The sequence below is a fragment of the Micrasema longulum genome, unplaced genomic scaffold (assembly GCF_059751315.1).
Source record: "Micrasema longulum isolate JH-2025_06_02 unplaced genomic scaffold, ASM5975131v1 h1tg000141l, whole genome shotgun sequence".
NCBI lineage: Eukaryota > Metazoa > Arthropoda > Insecta > Trichoptera > Brachycentridae > Micrasema > Micrasema longulum.
Window position 1 is genome coordinate 1,545,311 of NW_028277347.1, and position 27,452 is coordinate 1,572,762.

The window sequence follows — 27,452 nt, forward strand, 5'->3', positions numbered from 1 at the left end:
CAGATTTTCTGGATCACGTCTAGCTATGTGCAGCTAACATTGGTAGCATATGGCCGATAGGCGTACTTTATGTTGAGTTCCTCCAGTATAAAGACATTTGTTCTTCTGGCTGTCCATGGTATTCTCAGCATTTGACGCCAACACCACATCTAGAAGGCATCTATCCTGTCCTACTCACGTGTTTATATGATATTATATGTGATGTTTATTTATATTATAATTTTATGATATGTGATGTTAATTTGAATTTTATTTTTATTATTATGATATGTGATGTCAATTTTAATTTTCAGCATTTTATTAACTAGTTGTATCTGTGAAATATGTACAAAAATATTATGATCTCCTTTTTAACAAAATCGCTAATTATTTTCTAAATATAGAGAAGAAGCTACTCTCAGACTTCCTGGCAACGCATTGAACACTTAAACTTCAATAATATAGGCTGTTCTGAGTTCCAGTCAGTCTTACCTTAGGAAGCCTAAAAACGTATAGCTTCGCTTTTGATGACTGTAAAAGTCCTTTTTGCACCTGAAACCATTAAGCATGTCACTTAGGAAAAGTCCGCTTTTCGAATAACTACTTTGTTTTAAACCACTAAATATTATTTGTTTCCACCGACCGGTTTCAAAGCTAAACAAGCTTCTTTCTTAAGGTTTACCTAAATAACGAATTATTTCCTTTTTTATTTTATCTTATTAGTATGTTGCTAATAAAACAAACGTAAGCGTATATAATATTTTATTTTCTTACAAAACTTAGTAATTCTAGATTATATATTATGATTTTTTTATACACCTTTACACCAAAATATAAGAAAACGAATTGACAAATCAATTTTTTTATTGTTTTTTCTTTCTCGTTTTTTTTGTAAGTAGTAAAAACACTTCTTAGTAACGCTTTGCAATCAATGGTTATGTATTTTAACATTTTTATCAGACTTCCTTTCAAAACTAAATGCTCATTTTTGCTTGCACACGTTTTTAGTCAGTCTGGTTTAATTGAGAAAATATTTATAAAGCAAAATGATATTCAGGCTTCACCTCCAGACATCCACAACGATAGTTATATTTATGCGGGATAATTGAACTCTATCTTTGAATGTTCACTGTCTTAGTTTCTGTTAAATTCCACAAATTTTCTTCAATCAATAATTAATTTATGAGTCTAGTAATAAACTTACGTTGAACTACTTGAAATAAAGCTATTCACGTTTATTTATTGATTTTTTAAGAAGTTAAAAACTGTTTTAACTAGTAAACTTTTTTTTACTTAGTCTACCACTTACTTCCATTGTCTATAAGGACAACCAGTAAATACGGTCACTATAAGATTGTAATTAATAAAATGGATAACAAAGGTAAAATGCGCACGGATTAATAAGTGGATCAGTCCAAATATTTATTTGTTTATTTACGTTTCCATGAACCTTTTACATAATTACAATAAAACCAGTGAAAAAAAATACCAGAAAAAATAACATATACAATGGTAAACGGTATTTATATATAAAAAAGAAATATTACATCTGTAAAAAATATAAATATTTACCTTCATAAAAGAAAGGTAAATAAACCAAAATGGGAGTTTTTAAAAAAGAGAAAGAGAAATGTGTAGAAATATGTTTTTATTTATAGTGTTTTTACTTGTGCGTTTTATGTGATTTGATTATATTTTATATGCAGTTGATATTATGAGTTATTTATGTTTAATAAAGCATATTTCAAGATCATGTAAAATGTCACCCTCGGTACAGGATAGAACATTATCAACAATAATAAAAAAAACATAAATCGTAATAGAACAAATAAGTAAATAAATATTTTTGCTGTCTTTACATTTGACTTTGCAAAAACACACGTAAAATAATTAATTTATGTGTACTCATATAAAATTATATTAATTAACCACAGAACACAAACAACAATATTTAAAGAAATTAATAAAAAGTATTTTCAGGTTTTGTCTACCTATAGTATGCAGGTGAAAAAATTCAGTGAGATCAATCGCATACACTATTTCATTTTATAAAAATAAACATTGAGGGGAGACCTTTAAGCCCACCACCCACCCGCAGCTGTTATAGAGTCTTGGGGGACTCTCTGTCAGCTGCTTATAGAGGAAAGTTATTATTAATTTTCCTAAGGAATACAAACTCTATGCAGATTAAGGAGGGGGGAGGAGGACGTATGGACAGAGACCAACACGTCGTTCCCACCCCTCAGGATCCCCTCAATGCCTGTGTTTTCAAATATACAAAAACATTTTATTAAAACTATAGTAACAAAACAAACATAACTTACACAAAACAAAAGTAAAAACACGGATATTTACAATAACAGAACGACTTTGGATAAAGAAGGACTCCCTGGGTGGTCAGAGGCAGAGGATCCAAATACCACCCCCGCAAGGGGAGGACAAAACAAAAGAACGCGTGCGTTCCGCTCGGAAGGAACAGTCCCAACTGAATGAGCATCCCACAGGAACAGTTGCCTGTCCCACCATATTTTACCCACCTAGGCGTTCGCGCATCTGAGGAGCTCCCAACGCGATACCCAAGTCCGGACAAACTGACGGAAGAGTGCAAAATTCGTACTGTTGGCCATCAGATCCACATTCCACGCTGGTTGCATGACCCCTGTCAGACCATTCAGCATCTCATTTCTGGCATCATCTAATAGCACACAGTGATGTGTTCGGCCGATTGATGGTTATCTCCGCAAGCACAGCTCGAGACAGGAGCAAGTCCAAGTTTATGAAGGTTTTCTCTAAACTCCCCATGTCCCGAAACCATTTGTGCAGTATGATGGTCAAACACCAAGAACTGACTACACATCCTGTGTCTGATGGAAGGTAAAAAAGACCACGTCCATCTCCCCGTACATGCCATGTCCCATCTATTCTGCCATTGATTGAGAGTTACGCCTCGCATAATATCACATGGTATGCTAAATCTTGTCTCGGAAGGGCGCAGCTCAACACCAAAGTATTCCATATTCTTTCCTCTCCTCACAAGCGTTTTACTACTGCCTCTCTTGTCTCAAAATCTATTGGGAGAACTCCTGCAAGCACAGGAAGAGTCTCAGACGCCACAGTCCGATATGTAATAAAAATAAATAGTTGGAAGAATTTAGAAAACACGAGTGTTCAAACGTAGGTAAAATGATGTCACACAGTGTGTTAAGTCCCCACAGAAACCAGCCAACGACAGGTTATAAGTCCTGTAAATGCCTAGTTGCTGCCATAGTTCTTGTATGTTCAATAGACCATTTTGAACATAATTGATTTATGTATGCCAATATGTTTATTATCTTATTACGCGTCCATGTAGCTAAGGAATTATTACTTTTCTGTTATAAAATCGTATTTCCAGCAATTTTCGAGTGCCAATCTCTACTCACTGATTTTACTTATTTGACTTTAAAAACAACAAAAACATGTCTCTCGTAAAATTTACAAAATGGTTTATTTATTTATTTATTTTAAAGAAACAAACAGTCGACAATGATGTAATAACATTTTTTTTAAATATGAGTATAAGAGTAAGTTTAGATGTGTTTATGTGTATTAAAGTGGGAGTAAGTGTTCAGGTGTGTGCATTATTAAATAGTAAGTGGGATCGAATTTTAACATACTAGAACTAGGGTAGCGTAGTCTTCCATTTTCCTTCTCCAAAATATTTTCCAGATACATTGTAATATGTTCATATTATTCAAAAGTCAAAAAAGTAATTAAACAAGTTAAACAAATAAGTGCGTAAAGCAAGTAAATAGTTAAATTACTACTAAAATATATTTGCATAAAACAGTTTCCAAAACGACGCAAATAGTATAATATTATTTATATAAAACCACCGTGATATAACGCCCTCGATTCTAATAAAAGTTTCAACTAATTGTCTCAGAAATCATTTTAGCTGTAGAAAATATTAGTATTAATTTAAAAGTTATATTGTTTACGTTTTCCGATAAAACTCTGATGTTAATAATATTAAAAATAATGAAATATATTTTGACTGAACCTTAAATTTGCTGCCACCAGGTACTGAATTTTTTCACATCACAAGAATGGAACCTTCTGCGTCGTCTGCCGTTTGTACTTGATTTTTCATTGTTATTTGAATAAGGGCAAAATACCACAAGGTTAACGCCCTTCTAGAACCTCTGCACCTCTTATCAGAAGATGTAATAGTTCTCCGAGAATCATCTGACATAAATATTATATTTTTCATCTTTATATAAAAAAATATTCTGTACGTGTGATGTCACTGAACTTCTCCTATTCGACTAAACCGATTTACGTGCGGTTTTCAGAGAAATATAGATCTTTGCACTGTGCGATATTAAAATCTTCAATCTAATATGTAAAAAAGAAGTTAGAAGTAAAAATGTTACATTTATTGATCTACCAGGGTTGCATTTGAGGAAATGCAGTTACAAAAAAATGGAAAGATGTTGATTTTTTGTGTATCAAAAAAAATTGTTTTTGAATGTTTAAATACAAAATTTGCTTTTTATGGATCGTAATCAGATTCTTTCCTTACATCCTTATAATTTCTCACCATTTATTTATTTTTACAGAATTTTTGTAATAATATTAAATTCAATCCATATTTAAAAATCGTATTCCTACATAAGTACACTCCTCTGTTTTGAAAAGACCGGAGTTTGACGTTTGCAAAAAGAATGCCATATTTAAAAAATATTTATTTTATGTTTTGGAATTCAACCGTAAACAAGTACCCAGGTACCTACATAAATTCAGGATTTGAATATAAACAATTTTAAGTTTTGGAATTAATTCATAAACATGTATCTAGGTACCAACTTATCAATGAATGAATGTCTTTACTAAGGTAATAACAGGAAAACCAACGCTCGGGCAGGACAACGTCTGTTGGGTCTACTAGTGTTATATAAACATTAAATTATAATATTAAAAAAGTTTCTTTGACTGTCGAACTAATGTTAGTAACCCAGTTCTAAGAAAGTCGAAAATATATTATTTTACTTTCCAAAAATACAATGTGTAATATTATATCACCATCATCACTCCCTTTCATTTCATTTCATATCAGTTATGTCGGGAATCGAACCGGAGACCTCTTGCATGGTAGGCAAATTCGCTGAACATTACGCCACGAGGCCGACTATGCGATTATGCACAGCTTACCATTATATTTGACTTTCGATAATAATGTTTTATTGTAAATACGTTCATGCGAAAATAAAAAACATTATTAATATTTATTATAAATCACCTCCATCGCTTATATTTTCCTACAAAAAAAATCTATGAGGTGCTCCCAGCGCCTAGCCCGTTCTCAGTGAACGATGAAACTAGCCGATTACCCCAGCTTATTACTCCATTCAAAAAAGTATACACTATTTTACATCTTTAACCCAAATCAGCTTTTTAAGTACTAAAAAATGCTTGTAGATTACAATTATTTGAAGATTCTCTATTTGGAAACTAGTATTTCGAACATTTTCGAAGGACTAATTTTCTTTGATAGTATACCGTTGACATACTATGAATCACATAAGACATGTGGCGTTCGCAGTGGCCGTTCTCAGTGTTGACATTTAAATCGTTATGGAAATATCTGCTGAATGTCATTGTGGAATTGTTTAATTAACTTTTGTACAATTATTGTATCAAAATAACGTAGAATTAAGCCACGTTTACCGTGTGGTTAATAATAATTGTTGTTTGAGTCAATTTCCACAGGACCGCCGAAAAGATAGTAATTTATAATCATATTATGTAGGTACAAATTAATGAACTTTTTTTGTTGATTACCTTTAAAATAAATCACGGCTTGCCACTGTCGTCGATGCGCTTTGTAGCTGCAAGACTTTTTGTATAAACGGAGTCTAGATTTTTAACCACCCGTGCGCTATGTAGCTGCAGGACAATCAATCTGAAAAAGCACATGATGACTGAACTAACTAGACTAGACGAGACATAAAATGACAAGACAATATTAAATTTCTAATGTAACCCGAACGGGTTTTTTTAATTGTAAATAAATAAAAAATAAAAAAAAATCTAGATTTTATTTGTAAAATATTATTTATAAATTACAAACATTTCTTACTCATCATTTTGTGCAGTGTAAGTGGGACTAGATTTCTAAACGCCCGTGCGATATGTATCTGCAAGACGTGTTGTAATCTAGCTCTTGTATAATAATATTAAAATTTAATCTTAATAGAAATGGGGAACTGGAATCCCAAGCGCCTATGCGCTGTGTAGCTGCAAAGCATATTGGGATGCTTATTGTACAGCGCCTTTGAGGTAATTTTCACAAAAACGGCGCTACATAAATTATCCTAAATAAATAAATGTTACTCTTGATAACTTCCTAGGGGGTAACTCAACTCAACTCAGCCCAAAATATTGTTCTGAACAGAAAGTGAATGCTTTAATGTTGATAATATAGTTTTGTATCAATTTTCAATAAATACGATCCTATGAGGCACTAAAAAAATTAAAAAAATAATAAAAACATCACGCCGTAAATAGATTACGACGAATCAAGATAACATAATAATCTCTTAATTTGTTTGCATTCATTTTTAATCCTATTTAACCGCCACAATGCAGCACAAAGATTCATAATTCGAAAGACCTCAATTAATTTTCAAAGAAATATCATTAGCCTCATATAATTACTCGGATTAGCAAAATGTTTGATGTAGAGGGAACGCAATTTACTTTGATGATTTCTGGGAACAATGAAAATCTTCGTTTGCATAAGACAATCACTTGATAAAGCTGATATCACGTTTGTGAATTCAGAATTACGTCACTCTGGTATATAAACAAGGTACATAGAACAGTACGTTTGCGTGTGCCTGGGTATAATTGATTTCTTAACCCTCCAAATTAATTAATTATCGATTTTGATATGGTAATGAAAATTTAAAAGAGTTGATTTGTATAATTGAAACGGTATTGTATAATATATAACGTAGTGTCCTAGAGTTTGGTTTGCCGATTTGGAATCCTCAATAAAATATTAACAAAAATCATATTGAACATATTCAAAACTGTTTTTGTGGACAATTAGATTTCAAAAATGATTTTTCATTTTTAAGTAGGACTGAGTCCGCTAATTTTCATAAGGTTTGAAATCTCGCAACTCGGCGTATCATGTTAGATATGAGCTTTCTCCATAAAATTGTTAATAACCTAATTGATAGCCCAGAAATTGTTGGAAGCATTTCTCTCGTCAATCTGTACTCTTCGACATTCCTAACTCAATGACTAATTAGATGAAAAATAGCACTCTTCGAAGAATACAGATTACCAATAATGTCAGTTTTAGTGACATCGACTTATTACACTGTAAATGCCATATTTTTATCAGATCTGTTCACGACATTCTCCTGCTTAACTTTTAACTTTTATTAACATATTACAACAGCGATGAAGAACATTTAAGAGAAGGTAATATAGAAGTCTAGACATCTACCTTCTTTTAAATGTTCTTCATCGCTGTTATAATATGTTAATGTTAACAGCTCCACAGGAAGTTGAATCCAGTCCTTGTCTACAAAAAATTGGACAAACTCAAAATATTGTTTTAAACTTTTGATTTTCATTTTTAATTTTAGCTTTTCATTTCAACTTTTAATTTCAACTCTTAATTTTTGCTTATTTAAATGTTTATCTACCACCTGCATGTAATAAATAATAGTTGGTTGTGTATTTTTACTAAGAAATATATATGTTCATAGAAGCAGAGAGAGAGGGAAGGAGAGTAGAGTTGGAGCTATAAAATGTCTTTTCCCTTTTGTGTACTTTTTATTTCATTTTTATATTTGTAAATATATTTTTTTTAGTTTAATTTTTCCCCTCTCCTCCTGCATTTATAATAAATTCAACAAACAAACCGTGTGTGAAGTGGCCACTTAAACCAGCCATTGACAGGTCATAAGCCCTGTAGATGCCTAGAATTATATATTACCTTATCTTAAATGTTCTTCATCTCTGTTGTAATATGTTAAGTACCTACTTACCAATAAAAAGTTACAACATCTTTTTTAAGTTTATCCGAACAATTTTTAATAAATATTTTTTACTAAAATTTTGTAAGTACTAAATTATGTTTGATCTTAAGAGGAAACGCGGTCCGACGTTTCTTCATACAATCGGATTCACGTATTTTCCCTTTGAATTATGGCATTAGAGAAATGTTTTTTTTCAATAACATCAACAAACTATCACGCCGTTTCCCCGTAAGGATAGGCAGAGAGGAAAGAACGCCACAACACTCTATCTTTGCATACAGATCTCGATTCCTCTACATTCATACATTTCTCGTGCACGCGCGCCGATTATTCCGACTTTTGACATGTCCATCTTTAAGTATTTGTTGGATTTGGTCATGCCCTGTCTTTCTCGGTCTTCCTCTATTTCTGCACCCATCAACATTCGCATTGTAAATATTCTTAGCCGTTCTTTCGCTGTTCATTCGTTCTACATGTCCAAACCAGCGCAGAGCTCCTTTCTTGATTTTGTCGATAGTGCTTGTCTCAGCCTTACATAATGCACGGATCTCAACATTTGTGCGTCTATCGTACATAGTTTTACCACACATTCGCCTGAGAGATCGCATTATTAAATGTGAAACGTTTGAATGGTCTTTATTAATAGTTCTTTTTTTCCTTGTTTTTATTAAAAAAATACTATTATTTCCTTGATAAATAAATAATGTGTCAGTAGAGAGTTAATCACATACGTACGATTTATTGTATAATGTGTATCATAGATTTGATAGATTGATCGTTAATTAATAATTACATTTATTAGTTCCGCTTGTAAGCTCAATTATAATTATTAATAACGTGTAGATGATAAACACATACAACTGTAAGTAGAACGTATACCATTGCTAAGTGATAACATCTAATATCGCTCTAGATAGATCGTGAATATTGAAATCCGAACAATTACATTTCTACGTTATTCAAAGCACTCTTGATATTACACAATGTAGAAGTCAAAGGACAAAATTCTCATTTGCAGAACTTTCCAGACTGAAATAATGATTTCTGTAAGTATGATTTACTAATTTAAACTAGAGACGAGTGTTTCGATAATTGTTTAAAGAATTAGCAACATATTTTTTTATTTAAATTTATTTCAACAGAGAGGGAAAACATTTTTAAGAAGGGAATATGAAAGACTAGGCATTTACAGGGCTTATGACCTGTCATTGGCTGGTTAATGTAGCCACTTTACACACTGTGTAACATTCACCATTCTGCCCATGTTTGAACATCCACATTTCCTCAACTCTTCCATCTGTTGACTTTTGTGAAGTAAAAGAGCTGAAACCTTTATCACGTGGGTGAGATTCATCCGGCTGAACCAAATCACCTACTAGGCAACGCCTGAAAACAATTTTCTATTTTTTATGCTTCTTCTTTTACTAGGTAGTAATTCAACAATGTTTGATTATGTCCAAATGCTTGCAGACTGGCTGGATTTCTTCCCTAGGGAGTTGTTCATATTTAAATTTATTTTAACAGAGAGGGAAATCATTTTCTGTTTCGTGAAATGATTTTTCAATATCAGTTTAGAGCAGCGCGGGCAAAAAAATCTAGGATAAGCAGCTTTTGAAACAGTTTCATAAAAATGAATTAATCTGTTACTTATTACAAAATACTAATCAGAGTATGTAAAACTGTTTCTAATGTAACAGTTTAAAGCAGTGTTGGCAAAACTCCGAGTGCGTTCTGGGGGTCGGTTGGTTTTGCCGTAAACTGGTATTAAAAAAAAACAGTTTTACTAAGCGGAATTTGTGAATCAATAATATCCTAACTAGTTTTTTTTTACAGTTACATTTATTTTTTTGTGAAACTGTATTGGCTATTTTTGAAGATTAATTATTTTAAAATAGATGTTTATTTTTTTCCTTTTATTAGAACACACGTGAAACAGTTATTATTTTATATTTATTAAAAAGGTACTTTTGGAACTGAAATTTTAAGGTTGTTTCAAATATTAAAAAAAATAATTATTGTTATTTGAACCTGAGGTAAAATAATGGCAAAAGGCCAAAATTGCAGTTTTTGAGTTAAGTTCGCCAAAATGATCCGGAATAATATTTTCTATCCACACAATTAACGGCGTAATTCTTCAAAATAAGTATGTGGCCTGTGCCAGTAAAAACGTCATTTATTTTTTCTGTTTACTTTATACTTTTTGGTTTAGCATTTCAAATAATTTTGCATTTTGCAAGCGCACGTTGGTGTAAGTTTCTAACAGCAAATATTTTCCCTCTCCTGTAGATGCCTACACTTCTATATCACCTTATCTTAAATGTTCTTCATCTCTGTTGTAATATGTTAATGTTAACAGCTCCCCTGGGATTGAATCAAGTCCTTGTCTACAAAAATTTGGACAAACTCAAAATATTGTTGATAAACAAAAATAAATAATTAAATAACAGATGATCGAGGTACACTGCATTTGGTGTTCCAATGTAGTGCCCTGAATGCCGTAAGGTAATTTTAAATATATTATGATGAGTTATTTCTCGTTTATTCAGAAATTGAACTGTCGATCATTTGACCACCGTGCTACTTTTTGGAACCAGCACTTGTACGGCGTATTTTTGCATGTGTTCCGAAGTATGTTAAACGAGGGAATACTTTAAGGGTCAGTGATACCAACAACAAAAGACGTAAATAATTTCTTCAAATTTATGTGAGGAGATCTGCCCATGCCGGAATTCAAATATAAAACCCGAATTCAAAAACAGGTGAATTAGCATAACGTACGTAAAGAGAGGAAAGGAAACGTCACATTTTATTATGCATAAGAAAAAATTCTCAGACTTGAATTTAAATATAAGAAAACTTTTTCTTCTCCAACGGGTTTGAGAAATGGTCAAAAAAATATTTTTATGCAGCTGTTGATTATATTTTTTAACGAATTATTTTTGTTTATTTTAAAAACTCTGTGTTTTTAAAAATAAAAATACGTCTCGGTTCGTGTCATTCTGGTTATCTATTTATTTACTTTTCATGAAATAGATTCTTCTTCTTCTAGTGCCTTGCCGGGTCCCCCGACGTTGGCGATCACTACAACGAAATCATATGTATTTGTCCTGCGCTAATTTCACATTTCGCAGCCATGACGACTGCTTATTGATGTACTCGCCGTAGTGATTCCTGGTAAAATATGACCAGAGTGGTTTTCCGTTGCCTTTTCTGGTGAATTTTATGCGGGGTTACCTTCCTTTAGCTGGTTGGTTTTGGTTTTGAGGCGCCAAAAACTCGCCTTTCATCCTCTCGTTATCTGCTGTGATCACACCGTTATAAGTGTGACCCCATTGCCCGGGGTTCGCGACGTGGACGCTAACGAGTTGGACTAGTCAGTAGTGTTGCCGGTGGAATGCAACTGGGCGTTTACAGCATTTTATAAAATCACATCCTCTAGCAAGATGTGACTCACTGCGACCCTATTGACAGTTTGAACCTACTGACAGTTAAATATATAAGTTTATTAAATTTGTATGAGATTAATCCTGTAATAATATTGGCCTACTACTCGGTTAATGTGTACAGTCTACTTTCATTGTCTATAAGGACAGTTAGTAAGTACTCTCCATACAAAATTGCCATTAAGAAATGGATGGCGGAGGTGGGTTGCGCACGGATCGATGTGTGGATCAAGCCAAATAGGTAAAAACTTGTTTCCTGATTATGAAATTTTGTCTACAAGTCTTTATGAATTTTCATTTTTTTTTATGATTATTTTAGTTTATTTTGTTTACTATGTTTACGATGATACTTAAGTTGATTGGATTAACTACGTTTTTATTTTATTATCATGTTGACTATGTTAAATAACTTATTTAATGCATGTTTCATTTTACTCATTGTAAAATGTATTGTAAATAAATTAAATTAATAAATCAATAAAAAAAATTGTATTATTTATGATAATTCAACATCGGGAAATTGTAAAAATCCGAACAATAGATGATAATTTATGATAATTAATTATAATAATAATTAATCTGGATTTATAAACAAAAATCACTATTACTTTATCTACTGCATGTTTTAGGCAATAGATTTCTCAGGATTATATCTAGTCTGCCTAACTAGGTACAACCTGTTTTAAGGTAGACATTTTTATTCAAAATAACAATAATATGACTACTCACTAGTCAAAGTATACAGTTATTGTTATATTAGTTATTAATTTATAATACAGTTATACGCTATTTAATTATATTTTTATAGTAGGTAACGCAATAACAAACCATTTAATGTCTTCTTTTAGAAATTTGTTGTTATGGATATATTTAAATAATTTATATTATATAAATATAATACCCAAAAACATAATGATTTGAACTTTTTCTGATCACATAATTTGTATTTTTTTGTCAACATTTTATTGCAATGATAGTTATAATGAGAAAAATACAAAAATATATACATATTTTTTTTTATTGAAAACCCAGTTCCAATAAGAAATGTCAGGGGAGAAAATCAATTAACATATTTTTTTATAGAATGGTTTCTCTGTCATATTTATTTAACTTTTTGTACAAAATTTTCATTTTACATTGACGGGCTTTACCAAATTTCCAACCAACCAATAAATACGGTGTGTCCAGAATATACTGGAATTTTTAAATTTCGGTGGTTTGGTGAGTCAGATTGTTTTTTTTTTATTGTGTTGGTAAACATGCGCCTGAGGTATTTTCAGCTGTATTCATTGTTTACTTTGTCTGTGGCAGCCGCTAAGATAAGACGTGTTTTTACGAGCTCAGTGATTTTCGATTGTTAAAAAAAATGGATCAAAGAATTTGTATCAAATTTTGTCTAAAAAATGGAAGAAAGTATAACAAAGTGTGTGAAATGTTAACAAAGGCCTATGATGAGTACGTTATGAGTAAAATAATAGTTAACGAGTGGTATAAGCGTTTCCAAGATGGCCGTGAAGGCGTTAAAGATGACGAACGGCCCGGACGCCCTAGCACATCAACAACCGATGGAAACGTGGAAAAGTGAATGAAATGGTTTTGAACGATCGTCGAATCACAATCAAAGAAGTTGCTGACAATGTTGGCATATTGATTGGCTCATGCCAAGAAATTTCGAATGTGTTGCGTATGAAACTCAAAATTCAACAAAATCTGTTCCAAAATTGTTGAATTTTGAACAAAAACAGTGGCGAATGGAAATATACCCGTTGTAACTCGTTGTGACGATGCCCCAGCCTCCATATTTGCCAGACATGGCTCCGTGTGAGTTTTTTTCTCTTTCCAAAAATAAAGAAAATCTTAAAGAGCCGTCGTTTTACAAGCATAGTTGACATTAAAAGCACATTGTTTAAAGAGCTACAGGCTATCTCAAAGATCGAGTTTAAGAAGTGTTTCGAAGATTGGAAGAAGCGCTGGTACAAGTGCAAAATATTTAATGGAGGCTATTTTGAAGGCGACTAAATTATTTTTCTCTGTTATTTTCTGAACACACCGTACTTGTATTTGAAAAAATGATCAGGAAAGCTGAAATAAGACCTTGATTAAAATCCACATACTAAAATATTTAGTGTTTTGTTCAGTTTTAATAATTAAAAACCTATTTAAATAATGGTGCCGTTTTTTTTTATTTGTATTTACTGAAATCTTTTTCCAAACTGTTGAAAACGAAAAATCTAAAAAAATACAGATGGTCCCTTCTGCCATCTGACTACCGATCCGTTAAGGCGGACAATTTTTACTAACATGTAAATTCCACTTCACGATTTACATGTTAGTTGAATTGGTGTCCTGACGAAGAGACGGGTACGTCTCTTAACCGGTTGAAAAGTCGGTAATAGGTTATATACAATTATTAAGTAACATTTAATGAGTAAAGTTGAATTCATACGATTCATAACCAAATTTGTATTACGACAGGTCAGCATAAAACACTGCATCAAAAGCCCACGCACTTATCCGTATTCATTTCAGAGGTTTTGTGGCCTCTTTTCAGACTCGCACATTTTAAAACCTTTTTTAAAAGTTTGATGAACGATCAACGCTTTTTTTTAATACTCCTTGTTTTTAATTTTGATTTGCATTTATTCAAAGAATTGATATTTACTATTTCAATGGCTTTTATCGCTATCAGTGCACCGCAGTTTTTTTTATTTTTTATTTTGAATCTTGAAGTAGGGCACACATTAACATATTATGTGAGTCCTAATTATAAGAATGTACATATATTTCCTAACTTTCAGTTGTATTAGAGAATAGTCAATTTGTCTGTCACCTTCAATCTTTCAATTTGTTTTTTTTTTCCTGATAATGACGACAATAGGGTATATTAATTCATAAGCATGTTAGTGAACCGTAAAAAACAAGTCAAGGGTTCTGGTTTTATGTCACAGAACTAATAGTATTATTTATATGCCTGTAGAAGTCATAGTTCATTGATTGATGACACACACACGCGCAATAATTCCTCCAAAAATATGGAGCTAAGGCCCGATAAAGCAAGTAATCATTTTATATTAAATGCAATACATTTTATTCTGCAAAACTAACAGTTTTGCACATAAAACGTCCGTCTACATAAGATCAAAGTCTTGAAATAGAGCAATAGAGATAAAAAGAATAAAGAAACGTAGTCTATAAAGAAACCGCAGAGCGTGATAATGCCCAGTTAGCACAGGCAAGTCAGCCCAAAGAGTCAGCCCAACCAAGTCAGCTCAACGCAGTCACTCGGTTCTATGTAGTCTAAATGTAGCCAATTAGACTTATCATCGCCATTACATTAAATACATTTCGAAATAGATATATATTTCCTCACTTTAAACTAATTTAAAGAAAATGCTAGAACCCTAATTAAAAAAAATAATTTTAATTTAATCTAACTGTACCTACCTAACATTTTATTTTTTGTACACTTTAATATTGTAATTATTTTTTTTGTTTGAAAGAAGACAGAAAGGAGGACTGATAGTTCCGTATTACTCTGTATGGATCCGCCGGCGAAAGGAATTTTAAGTCCGAGTAAACAAAAAACTTTTTCTTTTGTTTTTTTTATTATTTCATTATTATTGTAATATTTTATTCTTTTTTTACGCGTGGAATGATGCAAAGTGGCTATAACGCTTAGAATACTAGTACGCTTTTTTTGACATTGTGTTTAGTAATGTACTTGTAAAAATATATAATTGGCCTATAATTTTAGTTTATTAGGAAATATTTATTTAGTTGTTTTAACGGCTGTTGTTTTCTTTTAGTAATAAAATTTTAAATTTTTCTCTCATTTCCCGTAAAAGTTACTTATTTGCCATGTAATAAATATACATTAAACATCAACCTCGTGTTTACTTTCTATCTCTTACTAGCGTAGGAGCTCCACACTCAGCAACAAGCAAAATCCTACACGCTGTACACAGATGAAAAACATTCTGACAAACTTGAAGTATATATCATTTTGATGTTTTGAAAGATATATTCATATATTTATTTTTCTCCCTTGAAACTCAAGACGTTTTAATTATTCTTAAAGGAAAACTAGAATTTCTTTCCATTTACTGTAACGCTGTCACCGTTTGGAGAGGTGATAGCTGATATGACGACGTCATCCGATACTGGTGAAATTACCCCCCCCCCCCCCCCCACTTGCGTTGCTGTTAACCGTTACAAGTCGCCACCCCTGGGGGTGACTGTCACGAGGGCTCAAGGAAAACCTCAATCGACTCCCGCATCTCGAAGTTCAAAAAGCTGTTTGAAATTCACCAACCGACGTAATTATAGGTATAATGTTCTGTATCAAGTTGACATTACTTACAGTACTTACACAGTTCATATAAAAATCTAAGTTTAAACAATTTTAAAATTTATTTCTTTAATAAAAAAAAATGAAATTATGTTTTTTAAAAGCAGAACTGCCTTAAAGCAGAACTGCCTGAAAGCAGAACTGCCTCAAAGCAGAACTGCCTGAATGCAGAACTGCCTCAAAGCAGAACTGCCTCAAAGCAGAACTACCTCAAAGCAGAACTGCCTCAAAGCAGAACTACCTCAAAGCAGAACTGCCTCAAAGCAGAACTGCCTCAAAGCAGAACTGCCTCAAAGCAAAACTGCCTTAAAGCAGAACTGCCAGAAAGCAGAACTGCCAGAAAGCCTCAAGACAGAACTGCATTATTTTAGATGCATTTTACAGTATTGGGCCCCTGGATTTTTAGCATGTTGGACCCTGACATAAAGGCGTCTGTCAGTTACAATGTTTATAAGAAAATATTCAGCAAGTGGATAAGAAGTAGATCTTTTTATATTTTGTAAATTATTTCCATGACTTTAATTTTAAAGATTTATATTATTGATTTATAAATTTTTTCACTTTTCAACTATTATTATTATTGATTTGAATTGATTTAGCATAACTTAATGAAAAAAACAAATGTAAAGTATCAGGGAGGCATTTGTGAAAGAGAGACAGAAAAACTATGTTTATGTTAAACTATAACCCATTTGTCAAACTGCTCATTCACTGCGCATCCTGTTAAGGTTTCTACCTTTTTAACTCTTAATAGACTGTGGTAAATAGTTCCTTTGCGCGCGGTGATGCTCAGAAATGTAGCATGGATGATTGGCCTCGAGGGGGGAGACTATATTTACGGAGAAATTGAGTCAATGTTCAAAATCTCAAGTCTACAAAAACGTAGAAGTAACATTGACTCCATGTTTATATTTAATTTGCTGAATGTCTTAATTGATGTACCATCATTACTGAAACAAATGGCATTCAATGTTCCAATCCGCCGTTTGCGAAATAATATTCTGCTGTTCCTCGATCAACACAGCACAAACTATGGCTTGCATGCACCAATGTCCCGATTTTGTTGTTTTGTAAACTCGAGACAAGATCTGGAATTTTTTGGTGTAAGTTTTTATAGATTTAAAAAATCACTAAGATAAACCGGATCTTGTCTTGAGGGGGCAATTTTTTTTTGTCCTAGCTTTAATTTTATTGAGTTGTATTTTATTTGATTATCACCTGTATTTATAATAAGAAATTATATTTACCATTGATATAATGGATTGCATAAGTCCGTCAATACGGTGTCTTCGTCATCTTCTACATTCGTGTTCTCTCTTATATAGATTGATTGCTGTATAGGCGGACATTCATTCTTCGCGCAGCAAGGATAAATATCTTTTGTACAAAAGTACAGCTTTTACTTTTTTAATTCGGTGTAAAAATTTATGTTTAAATATCACGAAAAATAAAACAAAATCATTAAAAAAAATAAGAAAGATATATCAAATGTTGTATCGCATCGCTACATAGTAGACTAGAGTAACATCACAATCACACGAGAGTTAAAAGTGTTATATATATACCCATAAATGTCGAGAATCGTAAATTAAATTGTACGAAATATCAAATTAACATTAAATGGTTGAATTCTTTTTACACCTTTATTCTCATTTTTTACCATTTTCATTAATTGTGATATTTTTAAGTTTTAAGATGTCCCAAGAGAGTTAGTTAGATTTGTTGGTTGGCCATAAGGGAAACCAATTAAACAGGAATGCGTCAAATTTATAACTTCAGAGGAATTGAACATCTTTATTTTACTCCCCGAAATTCCGAAAATCGTCAAGTAATAAATACTAGACTGAAATACATTCCAACAGAGATGGAAAGCATTTTAGAGAAGAGGGTGTGGATTAATAAGCATTTACAAATTTAAAAATTTTCCAAAACTGCTATTTTTATTTATTATTTATCATGCTATTTATTGCATTTATCCGGCTTTTGGCAAGCCAAATGTCAAGAAAAAAAGTCACCACAATAATTTTAATTTAATTTCTCCCTTTTTGTATCAGATACTCCTCACTATTTTGCTAATGCAATATATTTTATTATTGTTTATAGTAAACGCTGATTTTTTGCCAGTGAACTGTATTTATTTACGAGGAAAACAAAAAACAAAGCGTTGACTTAGAGATTATATATGTGGATTAATAAGCATTTACAGGTCTCGTGACCTGTCATTGGCTGGTTTGAGTGGCCAATTTTTTACACGATGTAACTTTCACCATTCTGCATTTAATTTAAACTTGTCGGATCGTGTTCCCGTGGCTAGTGTCTCGGACTCACGGCTGAAAGGTTCATGGTTTAAATCCCACTCTACCCCAACTTGATTCCGATTTTCTAATAGTGAGTTATTTACAACTCGTTGAAAATGGCTCTCAAAATTAAATATTTGGGTAATCATAAGAACGCAAATATACCTTTTTCAAAAAAAAAAAATGCAGAAATTGTGTAACCTCTAGTCAGGAGTAATAACACCGCTTGCTTTTTGAATGCATGCCTTTGCCGTAGGAATACATCGACAGTTGAGATTTTGTTAACTCTTCTGAGGATCCTTGCAATGGGGAAAATAATCCGACGTTGTTTCTTAAATTTCATACAGCAATGATAGCGTCGGCATCGGTACGCAAATTACGGTGAGGTACATTAAGGTTAATCTGTAGCTCAATCACAAATAACTATCGTGGTGCTAATAAACGACGTGATAACAATTTTTCACCATGGTTGTTTATCGTATTCGCAATCACAATGCAACATTCGCGAAAATCTAATATTAAATGTCAAAATATATACATTTCGTGACGTATAATCCTGCTGCGCAATCACATATTTGAATTTCACCGGTGTAAATATGGAAAATTTTCCAAAACTGCTATTTTTATTTATTATTTATCATGCTATTTATTGCATTTAGCCGGCGGTTGGCAAGCCAAATGTCAAGAAAAAAAGTCACCACAATAATTGTAATTTAATTTCTCCTTTTTTGTATCAGATACTCCTCACTATTTTGCTAATTCAATATATTTTATTATTGTTTATAGTAAACGCTGATTTTTTGCCAGTGAACTATATTTATTTACGAGGAAAAAAAATAAACGAAACGGGACAAGCGTTGACTTAGAGATTACACACGCGTTGATTTATGCCTGCGATAACTTAATCATATTCATTATTGTTTATTGTGATCGCTAAAATGCTTAGCATGTTTTTAAGCACGTCGATAGTTATTTGTGATTGAGCAAGAATATCATGGGCATTTCATTTATATAGTTAAATTTTTATTTTGTGAAAGAATATTAAACCGGCTGAAACTCTTTTAAACTCTAATCTGAAAATGTAAAAAGATTTAAGTCGATAATAATATTTAATTGTTCTCCCACTCTACTACCATCATGACCGCAACACACGTCTATCCTGGCATACATTTTTAGCTTCTTCCACATTCATACATCTTGTTTAACATGTCTTTCGTTTCTGCCTGCTTTTGACATGGGCAGACTTGAGATTTTGGTTTACCTGATCATTCTCGTCATATACTCGTATAATTGTTTTATAATTGTTTCATCATACATATGTTTTACATGACCAACCCATCTCAGAGACCCTTTCTTAATCTTATCGATTATACCTGATTCTGATTTGCACTTTTTTTAGTTAAGTTAAGAGAATTAGTTTTATTTCTAAATATTAACGATGTAAAAGGGTATAAAATTATAATGAGGAGATCATATTATAGAATAAAATTCATTTAGTTCAGTTAAGACACATGTGTTTAACTATGTTAAAATTAGATTTATGTTTATACAATATTATAATTACTAGAGCATGCATAAGACTATGTTTATGTATGCCTAAAAATAATATACTTTTGTGTGCACGAATTATATAAAAAAATACAGCCAGTATGTTGACTCTTGTCGCTTTTTTTAATGATGCTAATATAAAGCTTTACAAACTTTTAACCGGAAACATAATACGTTTGAAACAAAATACTAGTCATTGGGGAAAGCTAAATTCTGATGATTTTATCTTTCACAAAAAATAAACATTTCATTACTTCCGCATGCGTATTTTAATTGCACATTTTATTTATTTTCTGAACACATTATTTTATACGTTAATTACAATAGAGACTTAACATTTGAAAAAAGGTTATATAAACTCTATAAAAAGCTCGGTAATTGCGTCGACTTCATTTTATTTTTGTCCTCATTGCACCCCTGTCCGCACTCGATAGTGGTAGTCACTGCATCGATACACTAAATGCTGCGTATATCGGCCATCTGTTACATGAAGGTGAGGTAATCAGCCTTACGCTTCGGGTGCCAGTCCAGGCACTATAGCGTTATGTTTTATATTATTATATCGAGTGTACCAATATATTAAATTGGGTTGTGGTCCCATGGCTAGTGTAACGGACTCACAGATTAGAGGCCCGAGGTTCGAATCTCGTTCTATCCCAGCTTGATTCCCGTTTTCTAATTGTGAGCTGTTTACAATTCATTGAAAAAAAAATTTTTGCTTGGGAGAAATTGCCGTTTGGCAATAAGCTCGCCAATGTAAAATTTACATAATATAACTACAAAAATGTTATCTCTTCCTCTTTCTTCTCTAACTCGTATAGTGTTCATGTGGCTCGACTGTGGAATTATCTTCCATCTACCATCAAAGATGTTACTACATTATCTCTGTTTAAATCACGTCTGAAGAAACATCTCCTTTCTCTTCCTTAATCTTTCCTCCTTTCCTCCTTTCCTCTTTCCTCTTTTTTTCCTTTTTCCCATCGAGTAATAGTTTTGATTTAAGGTAATTTATTACGTTTATTTCTATTTTAATATATCTTTAGCTTTTTAATATTTTTTTCTATTGAATATGTTCTGTAACTTGAAATATAAAAATAAACTTTTATTTTATTGGTTGGTTGGAAGAAATTGCCATTTGGCAATAAACCCGCCTATGTACAAATAACATTATGTACAAAAAGTTAAATAAATAAATAAAAAAATTAAAAATTTAATTAAAAAAAAAACAATTAAAAAATGGCCCCAAAATTTGAGTCACTTTTTTCAAGCGAACAAGAAGGAGACAACATAATAATTAAAGCAAATTAGTCAATAATTCAAAGCATATTTACTGGTACACTGTCTAAATATCGCGAGAAACAATGCCAGCTTAATTCCCTATACTCGGCATTCCATTTTGAGGGCTTGTGATCAAATAAAATAATATATGTAACGTAAAAGCAAAAAAAATGTCTTCTAAAACTCAGGATCAATTATTTTACACTCTTTAACATTTATTCTAACGTTTCAATTACAGAAACATGAAAAGCTTATCTATACAAGCCATTTCTACAGACTCGGGGTCGGAAGTTTATCGTCTGCCTTTTAGGGAGTACGCATCTATTGTTGACAGGGTCCCTAATGTTGACAGCCCCCTAATGCTGACAGTGCTTTAACGTTGACAGGGCACCAAAGGTAAGATAAAAGAAACACCTGTATTACCGACCATTGTACCTTTCATTGGGACATAAGATCGGCGAGATAGAACAGAAATATAACAAAACGGTGTTATGTTCGAGACGTCATCTACTCGGTTCGAATGAGGGGCTTTGAATTTATTTCCGCTCTCTGTATAAATAGGCAGAAACAAAATTTATAGCGCCATTGAAAACGCAATTATTTTTTAAAGCTTTTAACAGGAAATAGCGATGAACTAAAAATAAAAAAAGGGAACTTTATCACATAAAAAATAATATTACTCACGTTTTGTTTTCAAAGTCCGGGCGGAATGAGAAAAATGTGCTGTGTGTAAAATGGAACCAGAATCTTGGACGTGTCTTTTTGAGTCGATGGCTGCTCTCATGTAAAAGTTCATTATAATGGAAACCGAGTGGACAAAAATGCACCTCGTAGTGTAGTGGTTGGCTTGTTTGTGTGTTTGAGGTCTTGGATTCGATTCCGAAAATGGTTGACATATGTTTATAAGATATGTATCAATAATATTCATGAAAACAAAAACAAAAATTATTTCATGTCATATCTTTCACCATTTATATGTGAACACTTATAAAATATGCAAAAACTATTACAAATATGAAAAATAATAATAAGCTGCTTACAGTTATTACAATAAATAAAAAGACGACCTCTGTGGTGTAGCGGTTAAGTCGCTCAACAAACACATGGACGGTTTCGGGTTCGATTCCCAGTGAGAACATAAAAAAATAAAATGTTATTTTTCTCAAGCCTGGAAGTTCTGTGCTTTAATTCACAACCTCTTGGCCTGTTGCGGTGCAAAAAAATTTATGTAAAAATAATAATATCAAATTCTTTATAAAAATATCTTATGAAATATTTGATTTTCAAGAAGCACTCGTATTTTACTGTCCCTGGACTAGCACCTGAAGCGTAAGACTGATCGATTACCTTACCTTCCTGTAATAGACAATCAAGATACGCCGCATGCGGTTTAATAATACAGTGCCCTATGCACCATCAAGTGTGGATAAGGGTTTGAAAGATATGACTGTTTGACTTATTTTTGTAAAATATTTTTTTAATTATCACCTACATTCACAAATTCATTCAGTCTATCTATTTACAATAAAATACATTGCAATTTTTTGATGTTTTATTTAAAAATAAAATCCATCTTAAATAAACATTATTCTGTTTTCATACTTATTCGACCAATTGGTTATACCCTCAATATTTTAATCTCGTTGAAAGGTGAAATCCAGTTTCTGTCTATAGAAGAACATATTTTTGAAAAAGCTTGACTGATGCATTAATGTATTCCATCTTGCTTCTGACGAAATGTGTCAGACTTTACAAATATTTGGACAAACTTAAAGTATTGTCATTTAGAGAAATAAAATGATTAATTTGAAATTTTTATCATCTGAGTTATAATATGAATGTTTTTTGAGAAATAAAAGATACCTGAATATGTACGGTGAGGGGCGGAAATAAATAAAGGATGTTGAATCAAAGGGTTTGATATCGTTTGATCTAAGCAACCGCCTTGTCGGCGCTAAATAAAACAATCCCTTAAAAACTGCATTGGTCGTTGGATAAACAAAAGAAAACACCTCCATATTTGAATATTCACACTTCCAATTATTTGTTATTTGCCGAATAAATACTTGGCCCAACGTTCACGCCTATTCCTTTGTTAGGGGGCAGTCAGCCCCCTAAGTAAATAAAATACGCAATAAAAATAAACATTTTAACACGAGTTTCGAGTACCTTCGCACGGGGCATATTTTCACACCAGGAAACCCTTATCTTAGTTAGCAGTTTCGATAAGAATTTCGAGGGTTTGTTTTTTTCTTTTTTTATGGTGTTTACAAAGCGGGTTTTTTTAAAACTAAGCTCCATGCGCCTACAATATAAATTAATACAAAAAGGTATAATTATATTTCTTTTAATTTTGTTGACTATTTTACAATTATAAAATGAGATATAATTAGACATATTACAAAAAGATAGAGGACATTTTATGTTATAATTTTTAATCCAGTAAAAAGGATAATAGTTCAGAGCCAACATACAACAGAGCATACAAAAATCCTATATGATCTGCCTTTAGCTGGTTAAATTATTTGCTAAATGACGACATAAATTTGTCCTGGTGCACAATAACTCAAATTCATCTCTTATACAAGAATAAATTGATATAACTAATAACTGTCGGTTCATATTTGGACGTTTTTGAGTAGTTCCGGCTATTTTGAAGTAATTCATTCTTAAAAATGATTCCTGGGGATCAGTTGTGCGTAAAGCTCTTCCCCGTTTGGTTGTGGAGAATTACTACTTCTTTACAAACTTCAATGATGATTTATTTATTTTAAAGAAACAAACAGTCGACAAGGATAAAATAACATTAAAAAAATACGGTTCAAAGACAGACCAGCAAAGTTTCTAAAAAAAATCAAACATATTAAATTGTGGTACAACAAAAGGGTGTATTTGTATGAGAGTAAGTGTATGGGTGTGTTTGTGTGTATGTGGGAGTAAGTTTTTAGGTGTGTTTAAGTGTGAATATCATTAAATAGCAAGTGGGATCGTATCGCAGCCAGAAAGAATCAGTCAATCAATCATCGTGTTAAATATATCAATAGATGAAAAAAAAGCATTATAGTTAGAGCAAGAACGATAGAGGAATGAGTGTTGTGCATAGTTAGTGCTACTGTTATAGCAAGTGGGATCGTATCGCAGCCAGAAAGAATCAGTCAATCAATCATCGTGTTAAATATATCAATAGATGAAAAAAAAACATTATACGAGTAGTTAGACCAAGAACGATAGAGGAATGAGTGTTGTGCATTGTTAGTGCTACAGACTGGCAGATGGAATAAATACTTATTTCGTGTAACGCGAAAGGGGACATTAAGATTTATTTTGGAGAGAGGGTTAAAAGAGTCTACTTTAATATTTTTATTTTTTTTTATAAATAACATAATTTAGATGTAGTGCGTCTATTTTCAAGGGTAAAAATCCATTTTGTTTACCAGATTGGATGTAAGCTTTTTATTGTTTTTATAATCTAGGTATTTTCAAAATTTTCGTTGAACATTTTCAATCCTTTCTATGTTTGTTATGTATTGTGGGCTCCACACAACGGATGTAAACTCCAAGTTACTGCGCACAAAAGTGTTGTATAAAGTTTACAATATGCTTGGTTTTTTAAAGGGTTTGGAAATTCTTAAAATGAAGCCTAGCATTTGGTAAGCTTTTTCAACAATAGAATTTATGTGAGACCCAAACAGCAATCTACTATCAAGAATAACTCCTAAGTCTCTTATCTCCCTACACCGCACCGTGATATGGAATAGTCTTTGATCGTATAATTGTGCGTAAATTTGTTTTTACTTTTAGTAAATGTCATTGAATAACATTTTGAGGTTTTAATGTACAATTGATTTTTATGATGGCAAGTAGTTATTTTTATTCTGTGTTTTCGTTGTTTGATTCTGCTGTTGATTTTAATTATTATTTGTTGAGTTAAAAAAAAAAATATATATATCGTTTTTAAGCTATAAATAATAAAATAATTGGAAAAGAAAGAAAAACAAAAACTCTACTATTTTATTCATTTATTCATTAGGGACAGAGACACAGTTTATAGTGACACAATCAGCAACGACTTATACTTGTGAACTTTCTCCGACTTGCTAGAAAATCCGTGTTAAGTCGAGGCATTTGTAAAGCATTCATAAACATATATGCATACCCTTATATACATTTATATATATTCGTAAATTCACATTATATTTTATACATACGGAGATAAGCGGAAATTGACTAATCTGATTTCATTCCATATTTTAATTTGCTTTTTATATATCTTGATATTTTTATGTTTTTTCATTATGTATTATTTGATTTACTCACTGTTATTTGGCATATTATTTATTACTCCCATTTTGTTCTAAAGTAAAGAGAGAGATAGACACCATATCTCAATTATCATTTCAAATAGGTTTTAGTATATTTTTTTCTATTGATTTCAATGTTACTATTATATTGTTTATTTGACTAAAGATGAATCTTAATTTGTATTTTATTAGTTATATCTAAATTATTTTTTTTGCATTGTTTTCTTTAGAATTTTATTATTTATTATTTTTTACTCTGTTTTTCAGGATTGCAATTTTATTGCATCATATGTCATTATAATTTAATTCAATTAATTTTACTATGTCTTTTTTATTGTTTATTATTAGGAATTGACACGGGCACAGCCTAAAAAACCTTAAATAGTTCATTCGTATTTGAACGAGTGTAATTTTGAATGAAAAAGTAAATAAATACATCAAAAGTTTATATATATATCATTAAGAACACTATAACATATGATTATCTTTCTGGGGTTAAATAGTTTTAGAGACGAAGACAGGATTTAAACCCCTAGGGAGTTCTTGAGATAAACGTATTACAGTAATTAACAGACTCAAACAAGATTTTCAGATGAAACCGAAACATAATTTGGGCTTCTGTACTAGTTCTAGTTAAAAATCACTTCAATACGCCCAAAATTAGGCAGTTTTTTTTTGTGAATCCTTACGAGTTCATTGAAATATGCGTGTAATAAAATACGCAATAAAATAAAAATCAGAAATTTAACGGTTCATTGTTATGTTATACATATAACCTAGGTACGCACTTCAACTTATTTGGCCAATTTTTAGCCGAAACTGGCCGTAACCGAAAATGAAACAGAAACATCGGTCGGTTTCTAATTACAGAAGAGATAAACAATATTTTAGAGAAGGGAATATGTAAATCAAGACTTTTACAGGACGTATTACTTGTCATTGGCTGATTTAAGTGGCCACTTTACACACTACGCTAAAATAAATACTTTTACAGCTTTTATTTTTCCAATTTGCCCACCACGTACCGTGCACCGCACCTTGGCGGTCCCATATACGTGGAAAAATTGCACGAGAGGGCTCTCTGTAATCTAGTAGCCTTTGCATCTTTATGCTGAAAGAAGGATGTCTTTTTACAGAGAAATAATGTATTTTTATTGAATGAAAAAAACCTATCTCTTTTGATAACAAAATATAAAATATTGATTTAGATGTAGTCAAGTCTATTAAGGACAGCGGAGTTAGCATGGAGTGTAAATTTACCTTTAATGAACATATTGATACTATGATTAGCAAGTCACTAAAACTCTTGGGTTTTGTTAGCAGGACATCTAGTGACTTTACTAATATGTTCACGGTTAAAACACTATATTGCTCGCTTGTTCGTCCTCTTTTCCGGTCTCCCTTCTATGTAGGCCGGATAAATCATATCGAATCGGTGCAACATCTTTTGCTATGAAAAGTAGCATGGATGATTGGCCTCGAAAGGGGAGACTACACTTACGGAGAAATGGAGTCAATGTTAAAAATCTCAAGTCTACAAAAATGTAGAAATAACATTGACTCTATATTTATATTTAATTTTCTGAATGGCTTAATTGATGTACCATCGTCACTGGAACAAGTGGCATTCAATGTTCCGATCCGCCGGTTGCGAAATAATAATGTGCTGTTCCTCAATCAACACAGCACAAACTATGGCTTGCATGCTCCAATGTCCCGATTGTGTCGTATTGTTAACTCGAGACAAGATCTGGACTTTTTTGGTGTAAGTTTTTACAGATTTAAACAATCACTAAGATAGACCGGATCTTGTCTTAAGGTAGTAATTTATATTTTTTTTGTCCTAGCGTTAATTTTATTTAATTGTATTTTATTTTATTAGTACTTGTATTTATTATACGAAATTGTATTAACCATTGTAAGAATGGATTGCATAAGTCCGTCAAATAAATAAATAAAGGAAATCCAGAAGCACGTGACATATAGTTCAGTTATTTTACCGACTGTAAATGTTAACTGCGCTTCGTACCGTCTCTGGCGACGATAAACTTAATTTAAAGATACAACATGATACATCGCCTATTTCACTTCAAACCTTTTTTTTATGTTCTGTTTTTTTTACTTGCATTTAAGCATTTTTCCTGTTTGCCACAGAAAGTATTTGTACAATTGGTTTATATGTTTTGTATCTTGTTTTTATGGTTATATTTTTTATAATT